The sequence below is a fragment of the Zootoca vivipara genome, chromosome 6, assembly GCF_965207765.1.
Source record: "Zootoca vivipara chromosome 6, rZooViv2.hap1.1, whole genome shotgun sequence".
NCBI lineage: Eukaryota > Metazoa > Chordata > Lepidosauria > Squamata > Lacertidae > Zootoca > Zootoca vivipara.
Window position 1 is genome coordinate 48,153,719 of NC_142589.1, and position 12,891 is coordinate 48,166,609.

The window sequence follows — 12,891 nt, forward strand, 5'->3', positions numbered from 1 at the left end:
AAAGTGCTATTGCACCCAGGTCCTGCTTTCCTGCAGGCATCTGGTTAGCCGGTGTGAGAACAGGGTGCTTGACCAGATGGGCATTTGGTCTGATTCAGCTTTCGCATTCCTACAGCAAAAGAAAACAGTATCCCCAAGACCAGCAACCAAAGCAATGTGCATATGTTTGCAATAAGTGCCCACAATGCCCCTAAAATGTGAAGCACTTTTCAACACTCGCGAAAATGAGCATGAAAAGAGGTAAACAGTTTTCAAGCCAGTTCTGTATCTGATTGCAGGGCTTGTCCTGCCTGCACTCTGGCTGAAACTGGAGAAATGGGTAGCTAAACAAATGGTTCCCATTGAAAGGGGAAGAATGTGACAGTTGCTGGCACCGGCCTTGATGGCTCCTCAGTGTGCCAACGCCACACCCATGCTCTGACCGGAGTCAAGAGGGTTGCAGTGCAGTTTTCTGTGTGACATTCAGGCTAAAGAAGAGCCTTTTTTAAAATTGTCAGAGTTTGTAGGCTAAGAAAAATAAGAAAGTGATCGGGATGAATACAGGACGAATATTTGTCGTCGTATATAACCTTCCTGCAAACAAATCAGAAGGAATGCTCTGGAAATAACTGGACACAGTCTAATCTCCACAAAGGCTTTGTGCATGCAAATCTGGATGGGTGCTTAATAAACTGGTCATCTGGAGGAGCTCTTTGTGTAAGAACAGAAGAACAGCCTGGCAGCTGGATTAGACCGGAAGCCCAGCTAGTCCAGCATCCTGGTCTCACAGAAGCCTGTGGAAGCCCACAAGCAAGACCTAAGCAGAACAGCAGTTTCCCATTCGTGATGCCTCTGACAGTGGAGACAGAACATAGCTAGCATCTTCCAATAGCCTTGCCCACCATGAAGTTGTCTGATCTTCTAAAGCTATCTAAGTTGCTGGCCATCACTACATCTTGCAGAAGCAAATTCCACTTCATCTATGTGCTGTGTGAAGAAGTCTTTTGTCTTCTTACCCCATGCCATGGTCTAAAACTGCTTTCAGACAGTGGGTCCCCATCATGTCTACCTGGAGAGGATATAGGGACACGGGTGGCGCTGTGGCCTAAACCACTGGGCCTCTTGGGCTTGCCAATCAGAAGGCCGACAGTTCGAATCCGTGCGACGGGGTGAGCTCCTGTTGCTCTGTCCCAGCTCCTGCCAACCTAGCAGTTTGAAAGCACACCAGTGCAAGTAGACAAACAGGTACTGCTGCGGCAGGAAGGTAAACAGCATTTCCGTGTGCTCTGGCTTCCGTCACGGTGTTCCATTGTGCCAGAAGTGGTTTAGTCATGCTGGCCACATGACCCAGAAAGCTGTCTGTAGTCAAACGCCAGCTCCCTTGGCCTGAAGCGAGATGAGCGCCACACCACACAGTCACCTTTGACTGGACTTAACCATCCAGGGTCCTTTACCTTTTTACTTTTTACCTGGAGAGGGAGGTATAAACATTTTGACCAACAGTGGCCTTGCTACCTGGCTGCCAGAGGGGGGAAATGGGACACTGAGAGTAAGACTGACTTCCTCAGCCTTGCTGAGAGACCAGTGGTGCTATTTGGCTCTACCCTCTACCTGAAGTATGTTTAATTTATTATTATTATTATTATTATTATTATTATTATTATTATTATTATTATTATTATTTCAATTGATATACCACGCTTTATCAGAAGATCCCAGGGCGGTGTACAACAGTAAAAACACATTACAGAACATCAATGATAAAAAACATAATAAAAAGCATACTGACAGACATTCTAATAATAAAATAGTCGTCATAATAACAGCCCCCCCCCGCACTTTCACAGGCCATAATTTAATAGCCATAGGCCTGGGTGAAGAGGAATGTTTTTTCCTGCTGCTTAAAGACATGCAGCGATTGCATACTTTAAGCACTTTACTGCTCCTCAGGACATGATCCGCCCTGAACTAGACCCACCTTAGAACTTTCAAACTGCTGATTCAATATGGCGGCATCCCACGAGGCAACCCGTGTGGAAGAGGAGTGAGACGTGAGAATCAATTCAAGTTACCCTCTGCATGAGTGGCCATGCAAACTCACCAAGTCCATTGCAATATTTGCAATTGTTTTTAAATCTGAGGCATCAGAAGAAACTTCTTTTATAGGAGAAGCACAAGCTTGTAGCCCATTCTAATTATTACATCCTTTCGATGCCATAATCTTGTGGTTGGCTTGGAAGCTGTGTGTGAAAAGTATTTCTTAAAAGATTGGGGGGAGGTATGTGTGTGCTGGGGAGAGGTAGAAGCAAACAAGCTTATTATCTGAATTGACAGGAAGGCACTTTCTTAGAGTGCTTGCGGTAACAGCCATTACCGCCCGCGTTAAAGTACGTGAGGGATTTTCTTAGACCATTTTTGTTGTCTCAAAGAGGCCGCGTAATGAGAAACAGTAGCTGCCTTTTCACAATGCCATTGTTTTAAAATAATATTGAAATGTCCTGTAATTAAGAAAGGCGGTGGGGTGGGGGTTGTAATCTCAGCATTAAATTGTAGTCATTAGCTGCAAAAAGTGTGCATAATTTGCAACCGTGTTCAAGGAAAACTGGACATGTCTAAATACTGGAACGACTTTCCGAAATGCGCCTTCTCTTCCCAGCACAAAGAGGTGAAGTCTTTAATCTCGACACAGGAAGAGGTGAAAGCAGCTTTTAGTTCTTCAAAAAATAATGCCTGTATAAATTCAAAGAACCCATTGTTTGGGAAAAGCATTGAGGAATGGGAAATGATGGTTTGTTCTGACTCAAAACCAGTGTCAGGGGTCTTCTTCTTCTTCTTCTTCTTCTTCTTCTTCTTCTTCTTCTTCTTCTTCTTCTTCTTCCTTCTTCCTTCTTCCTTCTTCCTTCTTCCTTCTTCCTTCTTCTTCTTCTTCTTTGGTGATCACTCGTAGCCAAGTAAGATTGTCTTCCATGTTGTTGTTGTTTAGTCGTTTAGTCATGTCCGACTCTTTGTGACCCCATGGACCAGAGCACGCCAGGCGCTCCTGTCTTCCACTGCCTCCCGCAGTTCGGTCAAACTCATGTTCGTAGCTTCGAGAACACTGTCCAACCATCTCATCCTCTATCTCCTTCTCCTAGTGCCCTCAATCTTTCCCAACATCAGGGTCTTTTCCAGGGAGTCTTCTCTTCTCATGAGGTGGCCAAAGTATTGGAGCCTCAGCTTCACGATCTGTCCTTCCAGTGAGCACTCAGGGCTGATTTCCTTCAGAATGGATAGGTTTGATCTTCTTGCAGTCCATGGGACTCTCAAGAGTCTCCTCCCATAAACACGATTTTAACAATGTTAAGTGACTGTGGAGGCCGATTCTGGATCCACACGTCCTTCCACAGTGGGGACATTGGTGTCCAGGCAGGAGTTGATCACGGTGTGGATTTACCAAGCGTGCCTTCCTCTTAGCGTGGGAGAACAGCCTTTACCAAAGGTGTCATGGGCTTTGAAGTCAGGGATGTTAGCGTGGGCCAAACCAAGTGCAGTTTAATCTCAGTCACCATCCCCTTCCAAGCAAATCCAAATGTTCATTCTCCTCATACAACACATCATCTTTCTTAAAGGCCCTTCTCTCGCATGGAGACTAAGGCTTAACTCATTAACTTGCATCTCCTGAGAGAGTGGGGAGACTGTGAAATTGAGCCTCAGCAGTTAGGACTTGGGCAGCAGACTGAAGATGTCAGTTTTGGCTCAGCTTAGCTTCTCATTTTGCCAGTCCCCTGTTCATTTCTCCAAATTTCCACAATAGTTTGTGATTATTATAATAATTATTTTTTTAAAAAATTAAATAGCCCTCATGAAAATTCATCCTCATTTAGGGTTAATTTATCCTAATATACACATTTTTTGTAAGCAATTCCGCCTAGTATTAGGCATTTCTGTAAGTTAATTTCCCTGATGTATCTTTATTTATTTTTTTATTTTTAAAGATCCCACTTTTCATTTGGTCTCAAATGAAACTCCCTGGCTGTTAGTTGCCCCCCCCCAGTGCTATTTCCAGTTAACAGCAAATTGCAGTGTGTGTGTGTGTGTGTGTGTGTGTGTGTGTTTGTGGCTTTCGGTAGGAAACTGATGCAGTCTACTGATCTGGATTGGAAGCATGTTCAATATCGGGCCCAAGGCTGTTTTAAATGGCCAACTTCAGCATGCTTTTTCAAAGGCATGGTCAGCACCACGTGTAGCTTGGACCTCTGTCATTTTCAGTTGGGTTTGCACTGAAAGTTGAGAGTAGGCATTACACACAACTATGTTTTGATTAGTTAGGGTGGGGGAATTATGTAGATGTCTTCAAATGAAATGTGTTTTTAAAAACCCTTTATTGATTTATGGCATGCTGTACTGCTTTGCTAAAACCCCTAGCTTTGGAGTTTTGACTTTGTCAGTATTCTAGGATCCAATTTGTTTGTCAAAAATGCCCAGGTTTGGACCAAACTTAGTGGTGAGGGACTACAGCCATGCCAGATGAAAAGCAAGCCTGGATTTAAACAGCAGCTGCCTTTCTTAGAGGATTACGAAATGCCATTCCTCTAGATGTTTAAGGTACTGTATCCTCATAAACCCTCTTGTTTATTTCGTTCTCAGATACAACTCATAAATCTACACAGGACTGGGATCAAACACTTTCATCCAGAAGATGGCAATTCCCCCAAATTCTAGAAGTATCATAGTTTTATTCTGTTTCACTTCTTTTCCTTTTATTCTTGCCATCAAATATTGCTGTAATTTCCCTCCCAAATATCTCCAAAATTAAATTCAAAGTGTTTCATGTTTTTATTTTCTTTTTTTGAGAAAAATATAATGACGGTGATTGCTTTCTGATCCTATGTATGACATTCAGAAGAAGCAGACAATTGCTATGTATGTATGTATGTATGTATGTATGTATGTATGTATGTATGTATGTATAACTGTTGCCCGTGTATAATTACTGAGAGGTAGAGTCAACAGCTTACTGTAGCAAGGGAGGGGGAAACGAACCATGAAACTCTCTAGTGCAGGCATCCCCAAACTCGGCCCTCCAGATGTTTTGGGACTACAATTCCCACCATCCCTGGCCACTGCTCCTGTTAGCTAGGGATGATGGGATTTGTAGTCCCAAAACATCTGGAGGGCCGAGTTTGGGGATGCCTGCTCTAGTGAACTTGGGCCTGCCACTCCCTCTTAGACTAACATACCTCACAGGTATGTTACATACCTAACAACAACAACAACAACAACAACAACAACAACAACAACACTATAACTCAGCCTGAGACCTTACAGTGAAGGGCAGGCAATTAATTGATTAATAAAAAACAACAACCTAAAATTACTTCAGTGTTTCCCAACATGGCATCCTCTAGAGCAGGCATAGGCAACCTTGGCTCTCCAGATGTTTTGGAACTACAACTCCCATGATTCCTAGCTAACAGGGCCAGTGGTCAGGGATCATGGGAGTTGTAGTTCCAAAACATCTGGAGAGCCAAGGTTGCCTATGCCTGCTCTAGACGTTACAGTACACCATACAAAACAACGGAAGGTCACCCAGTGGGGGAATGGGTGCAATATTTCGTTCCAGGTGAATTTTATTACTCAGCCTTCCCACTAGCCTTTCTCATATTCCTCACCTTGAGCTTGGAAGAGAGGCATGCAGCTGAATCCATGGTTTGTTTTAGACTAAAGTAAAGTGCACACAACATTTTACATATTAGTGGAAATAACATAGGGGAATGCATTATATGAGGGAATGTATGCCTTGCAAAAATGTGTGTGTGAGGCAATATTCACACTAAAATGCCGGCGAAGTTTCTGGAGGGCTTTTAAAAGAAGGCCACAATGTGGAAATGTGGGAAACCGAGCTTACAACTGGAAAAGTGTGAGAGAGAAATTGAAGCTGACAGGTTCGCTCATCTCTATACTCAGGTCACCTGGTCACAGTCTTCCCCACTATGGTAAAATAATCCAGTCTTGAGACTAAATTACTGTACTGTACCATATGTGGGGCTGCCCTTGGGACTGGTTTGGAAACTCCAGTGGGTGCAGAATGCGGCTAATGGGAGCTTCTGGTCAAGAAGATGCAACACAGTTGTTAAAACAGCTACAAGGGCTGCCAGGCTCCAGGTTGTTGTATTAATTTACAAAGCCCTGAACAACTGAGGGCCAGGATACCTCAAGGATCGCCTGAACCCTTATATCCCGACTCGATCACTGAGATCATCTGCAGGAGTGCTGGTGGTCATTCAAGAGTTGGTGAGGCCGCAGTCTGGCAGTAAGAATGGGGCTGAGAGCGAAGGAGACACAGCAGCCTGAATCTCCTCCTTCCCAACTCCCAAGCATATGATGAATCAGGGATTTTAACACTAACTAAACAAAATGGATTGGGGGGGGAGAGACAGACAGGCAGCCTGCCTGCATCTCTCCCCCCCAATTCTTGTTTACGGCCCTGATTGAACATGTTAAAACATGCAGTCAGGCAGCCTGCATCTCCTTCCCCCTTCATTCCTGCCCACATGTTTAATTAGAGTTTTAATTCATGATTAAACATGGGGGGGTTAGCGGTAGCAAAGTAGACTGTGTTTAATTAAGGTTTATAACTTTCATTAAACAATCTGCAGGACCCCTAATTTAGTAATCTGGGTCAGTCAGATTAGGGACATTCTGAAGTTCTGAATTGAGTCCCATATCATGCTAGAATAATAGAATCATAGTTGGAAGGCACCCTGAGGATCATCTAGTCCTACCCCCTGTAATGCAGGAATATGCAACTGTCCCTTAAAGCTGAGGTTTTCAATTTTTTTGTGTCCACGGCTCCCTTGACTATCTACTTTCTTTCTGTGGCACCCCTGTGGGGCTCAGGAGCCCTGTTATGTCACCCCTTGCCTGCAGAGCTGGCAGCCCCTCACCCCTTTTCAAACACCCTCAGCCTCCTCTCTTCTCCCCTCTCCCTGGGAGTCCTCTGGAAGCTGCAGCTGCTGCCCCTGGTCTCTGAGCTGCCATCACATTGCCCCAAAGAGAGGTGCCTCCGCACACAGGGGCCTGGGAAGCATCCCCTGGGCAGCCCCAGAGGTACCATTTGCCTGGGGAGGTTGTGGCCAGAGCTGCTGCAACAAACAGCCATGCAAGCCTTGGGGAGGCAGAAAAGCAAAAGGGCATCAGAGGAAAGGGGGGGGGAGGAAAGAGGGACAGAGACCAGCGTTGCCCGCAGCACCCCAACCATCATTCAAGGCACCCCAGGGTACCACGGCACACTGGTTGGAAACCATTGCCTTACAGGGATCAAACCTGTGACCTTGATGTTATCAGCTGCATGCTCTAACCAACTGAGCTGTCCAGCAGAACTCCTCTGAGTTGCAGCCCCTGGGAATCAGGAGAATCGAGAGTGCTGCAGCGCTGCACCTAAGTCCTGCTTGTGGATTTCCCATAGGTGTTTCATTTGCCATTTTGCTGGACTAAATGTGCTTTTCATTTGATCTTGCAGGGCTCTTCTTATGTTCTTAACTAGATCTTATTCCGACTCCTTTTGATGAGAGGCACATTTATTTGCTTTCACATCTTTCCTCCCCAGCGGTGGAGCCTCTATTTCAATCCAAGCTAACATCTGGTCACCTGTGTGCAGGGACATGCTTACCTTTCAGCTTGTGACAAACACTAGCTTCACGTTGTGATCGCAAGCTGGAAATCTGCAACACTCTCTCTGTATACCCAGTAGGGGACAAAACACCAGAAAATTCTCCTTTGCAGGCCCTGTTGCAATTGCATGGGATACTGTTATCCTTTGATGCGTCTAATTTGCACAAGAGTCTTTACATTGTATGCAGAAGGTTGCAGGTTTACTCTCCACCCAGCATCTCCAGCTAGGGCAGGGAATGGAGAGCTGCTGCCAGTCAGTGCAGACAATACTGCTCTAGATGAACTAATGGGCTGACTCAGAATAAGGCAGCTTCTTATTTTCTGTTGCTGCTACAGTTATCAAGTGATGGGCATGCATGTGAGAATCATTTCCATGTTTTTGCTATTCTGTAGTAGAAAATCAAGTACAGTACTTAAAACAAAGAAGGAATACAGTTGAGCTTGCTATCCATTTAGGCACATTGCTACCCAAGATGCGCATGCTTTGCCCCAGCCCTGGCTGTGTATCTTAAAAAACAACAACAACCCGCACCTTCTGCCGCAGTTCTTATGCACGATTGTATAGTGCATGTAGGTCTTTCTTTGGCCTGCTTCAGAAGCAAGTAATCGTCTCCAACGTATATATTTATATAGAAAACATTCTGTTTGATGCCTTTGGCTCCCGTCCCTGCCTGCAGAAACCTCAGCAGAAAGCCTGGCTTCTCAAGAGGGAGGTGTAAACAGATGTGGGGTAGTTTTATAGGAGCTTAGAATGGGAGAAATCAGATGCCAAAGAAGGCATGCAAGAGGCACGACCCTCGAACTCAGAAGGCGGAGAAGCGCATTTGTAATATTTGCTGTCAGTAAGAAGTCTGTTTGGGATTTGCAACATTTAATGGTTTTAAAGCGTCGGACCAACCATCATAGGACTGAAGTGCTGGAACGATGGGAAGGCAAACGGGCCCCAAAGGCTCATTACTGATTTTTTCAAGTTTCATGTTATTGGGGAAATTTGAGCTATATTCACACACCAGTTTATTCTGTTTTCCTGATGTTTCTCTAACTGTTAATTTCTGCATGATATTTGAGCTTTCCAGAAATGCAGCAGAATACAGCACAAGCTGAATGTCCACTTCTGCATTATTTGCTTCCTGGGAAAAAAAATCTGCTTGCAACAGAGGCAGCAAAATTGAAAAGAAAATTTGTTGGCCAGGTGATGGCAATAAGGCATCCATAAATATGAAATCCATTGCTTAAAGAAAAGAGACTTCCTTGGCATTTGCCTTCCCTGCGAACAATTTGTTAGGTTTAAAAGAAACCAGGATCTTGCTATTGCTGTCCCAGAGTCTTAACAACTATGTGAGCAGTAGGGTCTTGCCTTCTGCTCTATTATGTTTAACTCTTTATTCAGCAATAGAGACTGTCGTCTTATGCCTTATTTAGAGTTACCCGGCTTTCTATGAGCTTATTGTGCTGTTTATGCTTTAATATGCTTTATGCAGGCCATCCACGAGCCTCGTTACAATTTATTTTTGTGCCATATAGTGCAACATCTAGTTAGCCAAGTAGAATAAGAAATTCATTTAATTTCTTCCAAGGGGCTATTTTCACACACACCCCTCTCTCTTTGCTGTGCAATAGTTTTTCATAATGAAAATAAGGGGGTGGAATCAAAACCTGGGCTTTCTGACAGTGAAGGGGAACAGAGCACAACTCCAACAAGGAGGCTATTCATGCTTTCCGCACAACACATGCAGTGATATGACTTGGGGCCTGAAACAGCCCAACCATCAAACTCCAATTGATTTGGGTACCGATAATGGAGGTGTAAGAAATATGAAGAGACTGAATGGGCCCATTTGGCTGGCAGCTAAAAGTACAGAAGAATAAACTGTATTCTTTGAAGTCAGTATGTGTGTGTGTGTGTGCAGAGGGGGGGCGAAATCTCTTTCCTTCCCCCTCCCTCTAACAAACTTCAACTAAGACAGTCGATTCATTTTGTACCCTTTGGGTCAACCTCTAATCTCAACCATCTTGCAATAACACACTACTTGACAGACGTGCTGCAAAAAGCGCCCGCAAAGCGTGGAAAAGGTGAGAGATTTGGGAAGAATCCAAGGCCATTTTTCACTGTTGCACACACACAAAAAACATAGCGCCAAAGGAAGGTGGAAATGGGAATGTCAAAGGGGGGGCTTTGTCAAGGAGAGGTTTCCTTGTCAGGTGAAAAGATTTGAGGCTGAAAAGAAGGTGGAGTAAAATGAGAAAAAAGAAATTGAAAGCCCCAAAAGCTGGGCTGAAGAAAAGCATTTTTATCTGGCCCTTGCAACTCACCCCAGGCCACACAGCTGACCAGCCCCACTCTGCACCCTTCCCAAGTGCCTTTGCTGCCATTGAATGTCTCCTTGAACCATTGATAACACCTCTTGCCTGCCTGGATGGAGGGTGGAGAGATGTGTGTAGATGTGTGGGTGTACAGTGGCTGGAATGTAGTTGACTGTAGAAAAGTGAGAGTTTTCTATGTTGCTCCACCCACTGATTGCCTCTGGCTCCGCCCACCCGGAAGGTCATGATGCCGCCCTTGGACTGAGAAAGGCTCCCCACCCTGGGGTGGTAAAGAATTGCAGCCTAAGAACTTCTTCTTTAGACATGTTTTGACAGAGGCTGGTTGTTAGACTGTCTTCCATCTGCTGGTTTGTGTTTCTGCTGCTAGTTTTTGGGTTGGATTTCATTGCTGCTGCCCCTGTTAAAAATAGCTGCTTTACATTTGGAAATAAACAAGGGCTGTTATTCTAAAATAATAAATATGGATTGATGGGGATGGTGCAGTGGCGACAGTAGGCCTCTGGTTGGCCACTAGGAGAACAGGATGCTGGGATAGATGCGCCTTTGACTTCATCCAGCCGGGCTCTTCTTAGGGTACTATGACTTTCCCTTCCGAAAACTGTGCAAACTAGGCAAAGATCCAACTTGCAAAGTTGCACAGTAACATGGGAATCACTGAATTTGGTGGGAGTTACTTCTGTGCATGAGATCCCCCAACTTACCTTCCAAGTCCCGGACTGCAGAATCCGCGACCGGCAGCCGTGTGACACCGGAGGTTGCGTTGACGTAACTTCCGGTGTCGCTTTGCCCTTCTATGGGCACCAAAAATGGCCACCGCCGGCTTCAAAAGTAGCTTCTACGCATGACCGGAAGTGCGTAGAAGCAACTTTTGAAGCCGGTGGCGGCCATTTTTGGTGCCCATAGAAGGGCAGATCAGGAAAAAAATGGCCGCCAGCAGGAGAAAATAACAGAGAAAAACGGGAGACGAAGTGATACGGGGGACCACCGGGAAAAGGTAAGTAAAAACGGGGGTTTCCCGGGGAAAACGGGGTACTTGGCAGCTATGTCCAAGTATCTGTCTATTTGGCTCCCACCTCTCACTTGCCAGCTGCCTGCTTACCGCCTGATATTCCAGCTCCCCTCCAGATTGATTTCTTGAATCAGGCACTGATTTGCAACTGACTCTCCCTGATCCATCCCCTTATGCCCAGTCCCAAACCTCCCCACCATCCTCTGTCCTGCAAGGGTTGTCTGCGGCATCATTTCACTGCCTTCTCTGCATTGTAATTTCGGATGCCCATGTTGCAGCTCTAACAGGGCCAGCTTTACTGTTGCTTCTGTACATATACATGGGGGGTATTATTTTGACTTTCACCTCAGGCAGCAAAATGTCTCAGACCACAGTCTTGTCCAGGGCAGGTGCTTTATACTGTTAAAACCTAATAAGCACAATACCGGTGGGTGGAGCAACATAGAAAACAAGTATTTTCCTAACTTGTTCAGGATGAAAGGAAGTCACTGAACATTTTTGAAATCTTTTGGTCTTGTTTGTTTGTATTCTTATTTGTTTATTGTTTATATGCTGCCCATCTGACTGGGTTACCCCAGCCATAAAAACCACCGACTCATAACAAAAAATGGCAGAGCAGGACATTATTGTTGGCATCCACCTGACTCGGGAGACAATGGAAGAGTGTGCCTTTGGGGGTAAAGTCAAACCACTGGAGAGTTACAGCACCTGCTGTGGCTGTAGAGGCCAATCGCAGGAGAGACATGTTTTGTTGCAGGTGGAGCAGATAAAGCCATCCAGTTTTGCTGTTGCAAGTGCATTTCTTCTCTCTGTGCTGCTCCCAGTGGTCATTCCTCATCTGGTCACTGCTGTGGATACATGACCTTACTGTCTGTCTCCAGGCACTGTGATCATCAGCAAGGGATTCCCATACGGCAGGGTTAATGTTGCCAGCCTTCATGTCATGTTTGGACATCTTTGTAATGCAGAGTTGGCTACCTGAACCCAGCTCCCTTTAGAGCACAGGCGATCCTGCCATCTTCCATCCTGTGGACATAACCAAACCAGCCTAGACGTTGCTAAGACAGAAGTGCGAACATGCTGGGAATGTGAAACGAAAGTAGAACAAAATCATTGAAACATCACAATGTTGCAAAATCACCACATTCAGAACAGATGGCCCATGTTCTCGTGTGCCGATGTGTGGATATGATGCCAATGAAGGGTGAGTTCCAGAAGGCAGGCATTCTCCCCAGTAGGGGGAAGACCTTACGAAATCTCTGGGCACCTGGTGAATGCAGGCCAGTTTAGACATGAAACCCGTGTGGAGCCAGTCTCAGTGGAAATGTCTGGAGATACTAGAGATTGAACACTGTGTAGACAGTGCCTTGAGGATAATTTTGTTGGCTCTTCCTTGTGTAGGAAGAAAAGATTATAAAGCAGGGGGCCCTTTAAGGAAGGGATGCCTTCGAGGTTCCTTTGGGTAGCCAGGAAACATGCCAAATGTTCACTTGTATTCTAGTTAAAATAGTCACGGGGTATTCACATGTTGCAATCAGCTGCAAAAGGCACCCACCACCCCCTTTCCCCACAAGCTGGTCTTGGTCTATAATGAATGTCACTTTGTATGCCAAGCCACCCATGACTGGAAAACCCCTATCCATCCATCAATGAATCAAGTAGAAGGAGTTCTAGTTACAGGTAAACAGCCGTGTTGGTCTGCCGTAGTTGAAACAAAATTTAAAAAATCCTTCCAGTAGCACCTTAGAAACCAACTAAGTTTGTCATTGGTATGAGCTCATACCAATGACAAACTTAGTTGGTCTCAAGGAGAAGGAGTTACAACTTTGGTCTAATTGATCATGAAGAACAGTCAATCTGGAGAAATCACAGCTGTTGCTTGATTAGCTGGGTTCTGAAGCTACAATGTAATCTATGGAATAACC

At 45.1% G+C, this 12,891-nt stretch overlaps 1 long non-coding RNA gene across 1 annotated transcript; it reads left to right on the forward strand.

Annotated features, from left to right (window-relative positions):
* The first annotated feature begins 341 nt into the window (after positions 1–341).
* Positions 342–4,791, forward strand: LOC148685330 (uncharacterized). Its single transcript, XR_015950380.1, has 2 exons — positions 342–1,595; positions 4,606–4,791. It is a non-coding gene; the product is annotated as an uncharacterized LOC148685330 (long non-coding RNA).
* The last annotated feature ends 8,100 nt before the right edge of the window (positions 4,792–12,891 follow it).